This window comes from Phocoena phocoena, chromosome 15, assembly GCF_963924675.1.
Source record: "Phocoena phocoena chromosome 15, mPhoPho1.1, whole genome shotgun sequence".
Lineage (NCBI taxonomy): Eukaryota > Metazoa > Chordata > Mammalia > Artiodactyla > Phocoenidae > Phocoena > Phocoena phocoena.
This window is the reverse complement of record NC_089233.1, coordinates 83,431,966-83,445,451: the sequence shown is the minus strand read 5'-3', so window position 1 is coordinate 83,445,451 and position 13,486 is coordinate 83,431,966.

Here is a 13,486-nt window from a genome sequence, read left to right as displayed (position 1 = left end):
TATGATCCAGCCATCCCACTCCTGGACGTATTTCCAAAAAAAATGAAAACTAATTGGAAAAGGTACATGTACCAAAATGTTCATTGCAGCTCTATTTACAATAGCCAAGACATGGAAGCAACCTAAGTGTCCATCAACAGATGAATGGATAAAGAAGATGTGAGATACATACATACATACATATATATATATATATATATATATATATAGAGAGAGAGAGAGAGAGAGAGAGAGAGAGAGAGAGAGAGAGAGAGAGAGAGAGAGAGAGGATGGAATATTACTCAGCCATAGAAGAGGATGAATTATGGCCATTTGCAGCAACATGGATGGACCTAGTGAAGTAAGTTAGACGGAGAAAGATAAATATTATATATCACTTATATGTGGAATCTAAAAAAATAACAACTTACTTACAAATCAGAAGCCTACTCACAGACATAGAAAACGAATTTATGGGGGAAAGGGGGCGAGAGGGATAAATTAGGAGTTTGGGATTAACAAATACGCACTACTGTATATAATAGATAACAAGGACCTACTGTAGAGCACAGGAAACTATATTCGATACCCTGTAATAACCTATAATGGAAAAGGAGCTGAAGCTGTCCACTTGAAGCTAGCACAATGCTGTAAATTAACTATTGTTAAATTTAAAACATTAAAAAATCAAAGGATTAGAATATCATAGATGAGAAAGTATCACGCATCACTTCTATTTAAATGTATTATTTCATGAGAAGAAAAGAAAGCAGGTTACGACTTTAATGGGGGCCCCTCAAGTGTTCCTTCCCACTTGTATCCTTCTGCCTGGAGGCTTCTCCACCTTCAGCACCGCGGACATTGGGGCTGGATCACCCTCTGCTGGGGGCCGTCCTGGGCACTGTGGGCTGTTGAGCGGCACCCCTGGCCTCCGCCCACGAGATGCCGCCCTCACCAGTTGTAACAATCAAAAGCGTCTGCAGACAGTGCCCAGTGTCCTCCTGAGGGTATTCATGCCTAGTTGAGAACTGCTGGTGCAAAAGTAGCTTAAACAAATTTTACCTTGACCTGCTTGGCAGGGAAAAAAGAAAAAAAAAAAAAAAAGATTTAGCACATCACCTCTTTCCCTCTTTAAACGTGACCTAGACTCTTAATGCACCAGGGCAGCTGAGTTGTAAAGAAAATGCCCTTCAAGGGTCCTGATGATTGAGGATGTTTAGCTCAATATAGAGACTGATGGATGGATGAAGAAATGGTCCTCGGGCAGTGTGTCTACACGGGCGAGTGTGTCTACACGGGCGAGTGTACCTACGTAAGTTTCCCAGCTCTATCCAGGGCTCTGAGAAGCAATGACACCCAGTAGCAACAACCACACCCAACGCTCAGATTTTGGTTTCTAATACCACTTTCCAGTACAAGGAACCAGTCTCCTTGCAAAAAGAGCTTAGGCCTGGGCTGGGACAAGGACTGGACCATCTGACTACCCAAGTCATAGCACTGGGTCATAACCCAGTGTGTAAAATCAACGTCCACGAGACCACATGGATATCACAACTCCAAAGAATTCATATAGATGCCCCTTCAAGGAGGGGCAAATAACTCCTCAACCCTGAAGTCTGGGCAGCACGCAAGGACTCGCTTCCAGAGTCCAGTGTAGAAAGTGGGGGAGAGGGAACATCACAGCCTAGAGCCACATCCCCCATCAGTGGTGGAGCCTTTTTGAGAGCATAGACCTGAAGGGACATGATGAGAAGGCCTGCGCATCCGTGGGCTTCCCCCAAACCCATGACCCAGACGTCAGGGGCACCCTACAAAATACCTGCCAGCACTCCTCAAAATGGCCATCGGAAACTAGGAAGACGTGAGAAACTCTCGGCCAAGAGGAGCCTACGGAGCCGTAACAGCAGAGTGTCATGTGGGGTCCCCCGGGGGGGTCCGGAACAGAAAAGGGTCATCAGAGAAAAACCAGGGAGACCAGAATGACGGGTGGAGTTCAGGTAATAATAATGTATCAATATTGGCTCATTAGTTGTGATGAATTACCATGGCACGTGACAGTGGCAGAACCAGGTGCTGGGCACGCAGAAACTGCTAACTGGCAACTTCTCTGAAAATCTAAAACTTCTGAAATACAAAGTTTACTGAAAATAAAAGTGTACCGGGCGTTCCCTGGTGGCCTAGTGGTTAGGATTCCGGGCTTTCACTGCCGTGGCCCAGGTTCAGTCTCTGGTCGGGGAACTAAGATCCTGCAAACCGTGTGGTGCAGCAAACTAAGATAAAACCATAATGGAAAAGAGTATGAAAAGGAGAGATATATATATATATAAAACGGGTGGAGTACTACTCAGAAAAAGAACGAAATAATGCAGCAACGTGGATGGACCTAGAGATTATCATACGAAGTGAAGTAAGCCAGACAAAGACAGATACATGCTATCACTCATATGTGGAATCTAATAAGATAAAACCATAATGGAAAAGAGTATGAAAAGGAGAGATATATATATATAAAACGGATGGAGTACTACTCAGAAAAAGAACGAAATAATGCAGCAACGTGGATGGACCTAGAGATTATCATACGAAGTGAAGTAAGCCAGACAAAGACAGATACATGCTATCACTCATATGTGGAATCTAATAAGATAAAACCATAATGGAAAAGAGTATGAAAAGGAGAGATATATATATATAAAACGGGTGGAGTACTACTCAGAAAAAGAACGAAATAATGCAGCAACGTGGATGGACCTAGAGATTATCATACGAAGTGAAGTAAGCCAGACAAAGACAGATACATGCTATCACTCATATGTGGAATCTAATAAGATAAAACCATAATGGAAAAGAGTATGAAAAGGAGAGATATATATATATATAAAACGGGTGGAGTACTACTCAGAAAAAGAACGAAATAATGCAGCAACGTGGATGGACCTAGAGATTATCATACGAAGTGAAGTAAGCCAGACAAAGACAGATACATGCTATCACTCATATGTGGAATCTAATAAGATAAAACCATAATGGAAAAGAGTATGAAAAGGAGAGATATATATATATATATAAAACGGGTGGAGTACTACTCAGAAAAAGAACGAAATAATGCAGCAACGTGGATGGACCTAGAGATTATCATACGAAGTGAAGTAAGCCAGACAAAGACAGATACATGCTATCACTCATATGTGGAATCTAATAAGATAAAACCATAATGGAAAAGAGTATGAAAAAGGAGATATATATATATATAAAACGGGTGGAGTACTACTCAGAAAAAGAACGAAATAATGCAGCAATGTGGATGGACCTAGAGATTATCATACGAAGTGAAGTAAGCCAGACAAAGGCAGATATATGCTATCACTCATATGTGGAATCTAATAAGATAAAACCATAATGGAAAAGAGTATGAAAAGGAGATATATATATATATAAAACGGATGGAATACTACTCAGAAAAAGAACGAAATAATGCAGCAACGTGGATGGACCTAGAGATTATCATACGAAGTGAAGTAAGCCAGACAAAGACAGATACATGCTATCACTCATATGTGGAATCTAATAAGATAAAACCATAATGGAAAAGAGTATGAAAAAGGAGATATATATATATATAAAACGGGTGGAGTACTACTCAGAAAAAGAACGAAATAATGCAGCAACGTGGATGGACCTAGAGATTATCATACGAAGTGAAGTAAGCCAGACAAAGACAGATATATGCTATCACTCATATGTGGAATCTAATAAGATAAAACCATAATGGAAAAGAGTATGAAAAGGAGATATATATATATATAAAACGGATGGAATACTACTCAGAAAAAGAACGAAATAATGCAGCAACGTGGATGGACCTAGAGATTATCATACGAAGTGAAGTAAGCCAGACAAAGACAGATACATGCTATCACTCATATGTGGAATCTAATAAGATAAAACCATAATGGAAAAGAGTATGAAAAGGAGAGATATATATATATAAAACGGGTGGAGTACTACTCAGAAAAAGAACGAAATAATGCAGCAACGTGGATGGACCTAGAGATTATCATACGAAGTGAAGTAAGCCAGACAAAGACAGATACATGCTATCACTCATATGTGGAATCTAATAAGATAAAACCATAATGGAAAAGAGTATGAAAAGGAGATATATATATATATATAAAACGGATGGAGTACTACTCAGAAAAAGAACGAAATAATGCAGCAACGTGGATGGACCTAGAGATTATCATACGAAGTGAAGTAAGCCAGACAAAGACAGATACATGCTATCACTCATATGTGGAATCTAATTTTTAAAACATGATACAAATGAACTTATTTACAAAACAGAAATGGACTTATAGGTATGGAAAACAAACTTATGGTTACCAAAGGGGAAATGTGATGGGGGGGGATAAATGAGGAGCTTGGCATTAACATACACACACTACCATACTATACATAAGATAGATACCCAACAAGGACCTACTGTATAGCACAGGGAGCTCTACTCAATATTCTCTGATAACCTATATGAGAAAAGAATGACTATATCTATTCATATATGTATGATTCTAACTGAATCACTTTGCTGTACACCCGAAACTAACACAATATTGTAAATCAACTCCAATAAAATTTTAAAAAGAAAAAGGCACTCCAAAATGGTAAAAAAAAAAGGCAATACAGAGATAAAATTAGGAGATGACACCATAAAAAATTATACAGGTGCATACATATGAAAATGGTTTGGGCCCAGCCTCATGAGAAACAGTAACAAAGGACCGGGCGTTCCTGGACGGAGCTGGGCGCTGAAGAGAGAACCACTGCGGGGCCCTCGAGTTGCGCTTCGTCCCAGCCCCACCCGATGCCCCTTCCCCACATCGCACTGTTGTGTGCGTATTTACAGGGCTTGGGGCCCTCTTCTGCCAGACGGCGGGGCTCTGCTCTGCTCTGCCCACTGGGTCTCCCAAGTCCCAGGTGTGCTGGCACCCAGCAGGTGCACAGCCGACATCCAAGTGGAAGAGGTGAGGGAGACAGCCCCTTATGAGGGGATGTCTGGGGGCAGGAAAGAGGAGGTCAGTGAACAGGAGGTGCCTGGGACTTCGGCACCAAAGACAGGCAGTGGGCAAGTGAGGGGGTGGGCGTTGGGTCTGAGTTTAAGGCACAGGACAGGTGTGGCGGGGTTTTGCTCCCTGGAAGCTACCACATGGCCCTGACGTGCACACCAGGACATCCTGGGGGAGAGGCCGCAGCCTCCTCGGGCCGGAACCACTAGTTCCAGAGCCTCCCTGGCCAGTTGCCAGGCAGATCCTGCCCTGCGGCCCTGAGGCTGTGTCGCGCCAGCCTTCCTAGCAGCAGGCAGTGGTTTCCACAAGGTGAAGAAAACTCAGAGCACACTCTTGGGGAAGGAGATCCAGGGAGGCCCCGTCTGCCCCAAATATCACCCCCCCGCCCCGACATTCTTCCCTTTCTCAAAAAGGCAGGATGTTCTCGTCATCCGAGGTGGCTTGGGACTGATGCCATCCTCTCAAGAAGAGAACGTGCCCATGTCCTGGGCACTCGCACCCGCCTGCGAACGGGAGCCATCTGGAGCCTGTTCCTTCACATCTCACTGTGATGTCTGGGCCTGCGGTCCAGGCCCAGAGCTAGGAGGAAGGATGCAGCCTCCGGCCGAGTGGAGGGGCTGGGATGGGGCAGCCAGGGGTCTGTGGAGGGCAGGTGGGTGGGAACAAGGCACCCCTCAATTTTCCTGAGGACCAGCTCCCTCTGGGAAGAAGCCTGAAAGGCCAGGGGAAGAAGAAGAGCAGGGGGTGCCCAGTGCCATCACCAGCTCTCTGGGGCCAGTCACTACCCACCTCTCCCTACAGACAGTGTGAAAAGACATAAGTGCACTTACTGCAAGCCAGGCCCTGCTGTGGGCCCCAGGGACACAGGGGAGGACAAGCTAGACACGGGCCTGTCCTCATGGAGCATAGAGCTCCATGGTCTGACACAGACCCTGGCCATGAGAATAGCAGGGTCTTGGCCAGGAAAAGCAGGGAGGACTTCTCGGAGAAGGTGGCATGTACATGGGACGAGAAGCCAGATGACTAGGTAGAAGGGAAGTGTGCCCATGGGGGGAGGGGGCAGCGAATGGAAAGGCCTTGACGTTGCAGAGCTCCCCCAAGCCCCACTCCCAGCTTGGATTTGACTGAGGGGTCAGGGAAGAAAGAGCCATTGAAGTGTTTCAGGCAAGTGATAATCCATTTGCATTTTGGAAAGTTCCTTCGAGAATGCCATCTGAGACCAGAGGGGAAGTGGGGACACAAGTGCAAGGGGGAGGCTGTCGGAGCCGCCCCTTGAGAGGTGGACGCACTGGGCCGGGAAGGAGGGCAGAGCGCCGGGTGCAGGTGGCCCTGGTCGCCGGGGGCCACCGAGGATGCGGCAGGGATGGGCAAGGCCGGGGAAGGCGTGCTTTGGGGCCAGACACCCCGTGAGTTTGGTGTCTCCCTCTGCTTTTCGAGTCCCCATCTGTAAAATAAGGGAGCTGCCTGGGCTACTGGCCAAATCCCCTCCGAGCCCAGGAGCCCCGAGATGCTGCAGATGTGGGACTATGGTCACCGGGAGGGGCTCAGACCCCTAGCCCTACCCCGCCCTCCGAACTTCGGGAACCGTGACGGCAGCGCCTTCCCTCCTTTGCTAAAACCTCCAGCCGCCCTCACCCGCAGCCCACGTCCACAGCCGCCGGGTGCCCCTTCTGCATGGGTGACTCACCAGAATTAACGTTCATTTGATTTTTACTATAAATGATGCCTCACATAACTTCTCCATTACTGGCGGGGATGGCTGCCCGGGAAGGCTGGCAGCCCCGTGCGCACCCGTGCCGGGGAAGCGCTGAGTCATGGCTTCATCCACGTGCTGCCGGAGGTGGCCGGGCCCTCACAGGTGGCTTCATGGCTGTGGCTCCCGATCACTAACGAGAGACGCTCGTCTCGGCCCCGGGAGAGGAGGGGGTATCCGAGAGAGCTTATGTTCATGTCCCACCTGGATATGGAAGAGTGAGATGTTGAAGGTGAAAAAGAAAATCTCTCTCTCAAAGATGGGAGGGTCCCCTTCCTTCCTTCCCTCCTTCCTTCCTTCCCACTTTATTTATTGGCAGTGCCTGGCATTGTGTGAAATGCTGGTGGTGGGATAGTGAACAAAACTAGACAGGGCCCCAGCCCCCTGGGTGCTTGTGGCCGAACGGGAGACAGACATTAACTGGCTAATCACAGCAGCACCTGCCAAACCGCTGCAATGAGGGTGTGTACCAGGCTGGTCCCCCCACCCCCTGGCCTGAGAAGGGGATGCGGGGCTGACAGCCAAGGACGGGGAGGCTCGGCCAGGAGGAGGGGTGTGCCAGCAGGTGCAAAGCCCCCGCGGGAGAGACCCCGGGGGCAAAGAGGGGGCGCCCAAGGAAAGCTGGGCTAGCTGGTGGAGCAGCGGGCAGGGCTCAGAGCTCAGGGCTCGCGGGCCCTGAAAAGGACTGTGCTTGGTGTCCTGAGAGGGAGGGGATTGCTAATGCTATAAGGAGGGGGTGGGACATAATCAGATCTGTCTCCGGGATCATTTCATGGACAAGGAGCCATAGGCCAGTGCAAGCAGAGGCCCAGACGAGACCACTGGGGGCCGAGAAGGGAGGGTCCCGAACGGGCCAGTGGACCCAGGGGCCTGACTTTCGTCCAACAGGAGGCTGCAGGCCTCTTCTTCATCAGCATGGAAATCATACACCTCTTGGTAAGAAGCCGACAAACCCGGGATGGTGACTCATCCACCCCAACTCCCCCGGCAGTGGAATAAACCGATTTGCTTAAACCTCCACTGATCTAGTACATTTGTCTTTTTTTTTTATTTTTATCTGAAGCTCAAAAGAAACCAAAGTTTACGTGAAAAGAAAAAAACCTAGCACGCTAGATTGAAGCAGACGTGTGCGTATCTGTTTCCGAAAGAATTGAATTAAAAAACAAAGCTCACAACAGAACCTCACGACGCCATGTGCGCCAGGCCCCTCGCGGCTCCCCTCGCCTCGGTGCCTGGACTAAATCACACTGCAGCCCGCCTCTCCTGCCTGGGCAGGGGCCAGCCTCCTTCCAGTCCTGGGATCCCTGTGACAGGAAGCACAGAGCGAGGCATACGTGGGCCAATCCTGGCAGCATCGTCTTTGGGCCCCGTGGGATCATTCCTGACACACACGTCCCATCGCTGTCCCAGTCTGCAGACCGGAAACTGAGGCACAGAGAAGTCAACTAATTTCCTAGAGCTCTTACCTTGTAAATACCACAGCTGGGCTTTGATGCCTAGTTCTGACGCTAAAGCCAAAGGACACAGAAGTCCTAAGCCTCACCCTTCTCTCTTTCCAGACACTGGGTGTATACAGAGCAGTCGGTACGGGATTCCGTTATTTCAGTGGTTCTCAACTCAGGGCAGTTTGCTCCCTCCCCCCGCTGCCCCCCCCCCCGCCCCCGGGACATTTGGCAATGTCGAGGGACATTTTTGGTTGTCACAGCTCAGGGTTGGGGAGATCCCATTAGCATCTGGTGGCCAGGGATGCTGCTAAACATCCTACAAATGCCTAGGACGCCCTACAGCAGAGAATTATCCAGCCCAGAATGTCAACAGCACCCAGGCTGGGAAACCCTGATGTGGGTAAAACGGTGTGGGTAAAATACACGCGTACGCTCAGGCTCAGAGAAAGGGCTGGAAAGATGAGCACCAAAACGTCTACATTTGTTTATCTCTTGGTGAACGGGTTTGGGTAATTTTTTACTTTTCTTCCTTATGTTTTTGGTACTGTTTGAATTTTGTAAGGAACAAGGTGCATGTATCATTTTAATAATCTGAAAAGAAGAGCTGTTTTCATTTTGTAAAAAGAAATAAAAGGATCCAGGACTTATCGATTCTGATCTGGTTCCCTCACTAACTAGCTGTCAGGAACAGCTCTCTGGAAAATATGTCTATCTGGAAAGTGAGAAGAGCAATCCTTCTTGCATGATATTGTAGGAATATAAAGTAACATTGTCCTGGGAGGAGGCTCTCCGAGCTCAGAGGAGAAAAATTGTTGAGAGCACTGAGATATTGCTTTCCCCATATATTTCCCCTCTGAGGTGATGTGTACATTTTTGCAGCATAGAAATTTAGGAGACTGGTATTCAGTGAGGGTCTTCTACGTGCCAGGGACTGGGAAACAGAGCGGGGTCCACGTGCTCTTATTCTCAGGGTGGGCGGGATGGGTTCTCCCACCTTTCCAAGATAGCATTTAGCTCCCAGATCATTTTGATTTCATCTCAAGGCCGGGCTAGGGCTGGGTTTCTCCACCAGGGCACTGTTGACATTTGGGGGTGGGGGTGAGCAGGGACACTGTAGGGTATCTTGCAGTCTCCCCAGCCTCCACCCACAAGATGCTAATAGCACCCCTCCTCCCCCAAGTCGTGATAACCCCAAATGTCTCCAGTCAAGGCCAAATGGTCTAGCCGGGGATTGCCAAGATCACATTGGTGCAGAGCCACTGGCCGGGCATGCATGGTGTTTTAAAGAGAGGACCTCAAAGCAATGGTACAGGCTCCTGAGTCAGGACGCTCGTCTGCTGCATTTCTGAGTCACTGCCCCTGTTTTCCATCTTCAAAAGTCTTCCCTTTGTGGCTCTCCAACCTGAGACACAGCCCCTCACCCAGGCAGGGACCCGTGGTGGTCCAGGAGCCCCCGAGTCCTTTGGGCAAGTCCCACCAGGAGGTGGTGAGGTCTGGGGCTCCAGTTTCCCTACAAATAATGACAGTCAGACAGGCTGTGTTCCAGCTGAGTGACAGCAGAGCAAACCGGCTGGCCGTGCACAAAGCCCCCTGCTAATTGGGAGAGGGCCAGGACATGTGCCACTGCGGCCACTTGGTATGCCAGCACCCACATTAGAATCAAGAGATGAAGTTTAAACTAAGGTAAAACCAGTTTGGAAATTCAATATCTCACCTCCCTTCCTGTGCTTTTAAAAATCCATAATTCATAGAGAACCCAGTCAGGGGGTGCACAGCTCATATTGAATTATCTTTCTTTTTTTTTTTTTTTTTCTCAGACTGAGGCTAGGAGAAGCATTTTCTTGAAATGGAGAAAATAAAAAGCAACTCTTGGAAGCTCATGTCCTCTGGTCTTGACCTCCTCAGCCCAGGTCTCCATCCCATGGGGATGGGAACATTACAAACACCTGCGAAGCAGCATTCTGAAACACATGCTAATTGCACTGCCAGGAATTTGTCCTGCCGCTGTCCTCGCTCGGTCAGGCAATGATGAATACACAGGTTTATTCATTGTGGAGCGGTTGGTAATAGCAACAGACTGGAAACCACATAGATACCCGCCATAGAGGACCAGGCAAATAACCCCATTCCTTCCCTGCAATGGAATTACCACGTCGTGCTAAAAACAGACCAGGAGATTCATTGTATAGTGAGAGGAGATGCGTCATCGTCATCGCATTGTTGAAGCACGGTGGGGAACAGTGTTTATAGTGTGCTACCATCTGTGTTTATAAAAAAAGGAAAAAATACACACGTATGCGTTGGCTTGTATATACCTAGTGTGTATATACTAGGGAATCGAGCTGGCTGGGTCCCAGGAGGGGAAGGGGGAGACCGGGGTGAGACCCTGCACACCCTTTTCTATGTTTTGATTTTTTGAACCAGAACTAAGGCTCAGAAATTCATCTATAAAATTGTAAGTTTCCTTTAGAAAGAAAAAACAACCACACACCGTGCTAATTTGTTCTGAAAAATGCCTCACGCAGAAGGGATGATGAATTCCTATGAAACCAACTCCAGCGTACCCCCTTGGGCAAACCCGGGCCCCCCTCTGGATCTTGGAATGTTTCATTTTGCTGTTGTCTTCCAAGACTCTTTGCTTTGCTAATAATATGTTGTGATCTTTTGGTGTCTCCAAATTACAGCGTGCTGACAACAGTCTCCAGTCATGGGCCACAACTTACTCTAGAACCCTTGCCTCCTCTAAGCAAGGTGGTGAGGTGCTGGCTGATACGTGGTGCGTTATTATGCTGATAAGCATGGACTTGTTTTTATGAATATTTCCTATGGGTGGCAAGTGATACGGATTTTTCCATTCACTATGGGACTGTACAAGTTCCCTTTCAAATAATTTATTTAAGTAATGCAAGAGCAAAGCAATATTAAGAAAATAATAGCCCAGCTAAGCCTGCAGCTATGCACAAACCACAGAGCTGGGCCACTGGGGACTGAAACTGGGGACACACAGCTCTGCACAACATCACCCCTTCTTCCCCTGCAAATCTACTTGACTTTCGATGACCTGGTCTCTTGGACTCTCTCACTCAATATGAGCAAGAAAAGAGGAAAAGGGCTTCCCTGGTGGCGCAGTGGTTGAGAGTCCGCCTGCCGATGCAGGGGACACGGGTTCGATCCCTGGTCTGGGAAGATCCCACATGCCGCGGAGCAACTGGGCCCGTGAGCCACAATTACCGAGCCTGCGCCTCTGGAGCCTGTGCTCCGCAACAAGAGAGGCCGCGATAGTGAGAGGCCCGCGCGCACCGCGATGAAGAGCGGCCCCCGCTTGCCACAACTAGAGAAAGCCCCAACACAGCCATAAATAAATAAATAAAGCAAACTGTCAACAAGTAAAAATAAAATAAACACTATTAAAAAAAAGGAACGAAAAGAGGAAAAAAGAGGCGTTTGCAGTGAGCTTTCAGTGATGGCGCCGAAAAGCAAATCCAGGTGTCCTGTAATCAGGCAGGCGGGTGGGGAGTCTCCCCAAAGTGCCCCGTGCTCTTTTGCTGGGTCTGCCCACCTCTGTTCAGAGATGGTGACCCTTGCTTTCTATTCCATTTTAGAATGTATTTTCCGTTCTGTTCTAGAACATATTGTCCATTCTCTGATGTCACTCTTGCCTTAAGTGCCGCAAATCCTCAGCTGATAAGGGAAGCCTAATGAACTCCAGCATTTGGCTGGATCGACACTTGGCTGCAACGCATTCTCAGAGAGACTGCAGACAGAGAGGGCCAGAGATGGGTCCTGGGATAAAGCTCCCCTCAGAAGATCTAACAACTGGTTAACACGTGAGACGGCAATATTGTTTTACAAGATACTTAAATGCAAGTGAGGCTAAATCACACCGCGGAATCTCAGGGAGGGTTCCAGTGGAGAAGAGCTTGTCCTGATGAGGGCAAAGGGCATTCCAGCAGGGCGGGCCAAGGGCACCTAGAGGAGTCACTGCTACACAAAGGCAGCACCTCTCAGGCCCCCAGCCCTCCCATCTGCCTTTGGAATACCCAAAGTGCTCGCTCATCGGCATCTGGTTACAGCCTGGTCTCCCGTGCGTGAACTCGATGTCATCTCCCCATTGGTTGGTTATTTTCTTCTAGAAATCCCAGTTACTCTTTCTGCCCAACTTTGATTTAGGCTTGAGCTTGGGAAAGGCAGGTTCTTGGGGAGCTAGAGTTTCTGGCTGGTTTGTGGAGAAGTTTCTGGAAGGTCTTTTTGAGGTTTGAAAATGGTGCTGGAGGCCAGTAGGCACAGACAGACATGAGTAGACTTTGTGTCGGGGGCCTCCAGCTCTCCCGTGGACAGCTGCGAATAAACCCAGCTGGGTGCCGTGGCTGAGCACAGACTGCAGACGTGCGTGCGCCATCCCACTGGATCTAACGAGGAAGGTGCTAGTGTGAGATCCTCATTCACAGACGGGCAAACAGAGGCTCGGAGACGTTGGGCAGCTTGCCCTTGGCCACACAGACCCAGAACGTGGGGACGGGATTCAAATCCAGGTCTGAGTCCAGAGGCGGGAGCCACCTTGAGAGGCAGGATGAGGGAGCAGGGCCAGGCCAGCCAGGGTTCTCCTGAGTCGGGACCCAAGGACGGCCAAGGCCAGGGGGCCAGGGAGGTCAGGGCTGGCCTTCGTGGGTCAAAGACCACCCAATACTGGCAGGTGCACATGTCGTCACCAAATAGATGGGTTTCCTCGGTTCCCTGCTGAAGTCCAGTCACTAGAACAGTGCCTGCCACAAAGCAGGCGCCCAATAAATGCTGGTGAGTGAGTGTATACAGTTGGCCATTTCAGAGCCCCAGAGGGAGAGCCCTCCAGACTCTGAAGGTGCTCTGGCTGCCCCTTGGCGTTGGGGAGCAGCTGCTTCCCCCGTTCCGATGGGATCTTTCCCACGCACGTGCCCAGCCCCAGGAATGCAGCGGCTCTCAGCCCAGCACGACGCTTAGTTCACGGGAGCCTTTCGGGCGACAGGGGAGGCGTCTGGGGGAGGGTGCGCAGGCTGCACAGGGCCAGCTTCGTCCCAGTGCGATGTGCGGGGCAGACTGGGGCCGGATGCCAGGACTGCATGGTCGGGGGAGTGGGCGTGGGGTGGAGGGTGGGCAGGCAGGGCCACAGACCCAGGTGGCCCGTGTGCCAAGAGATGACCATTACATGCCCCAGGGTCTAATGAAGGTTGCAGGTGAGTGAATGGAACTAATGAAAATATGATTAC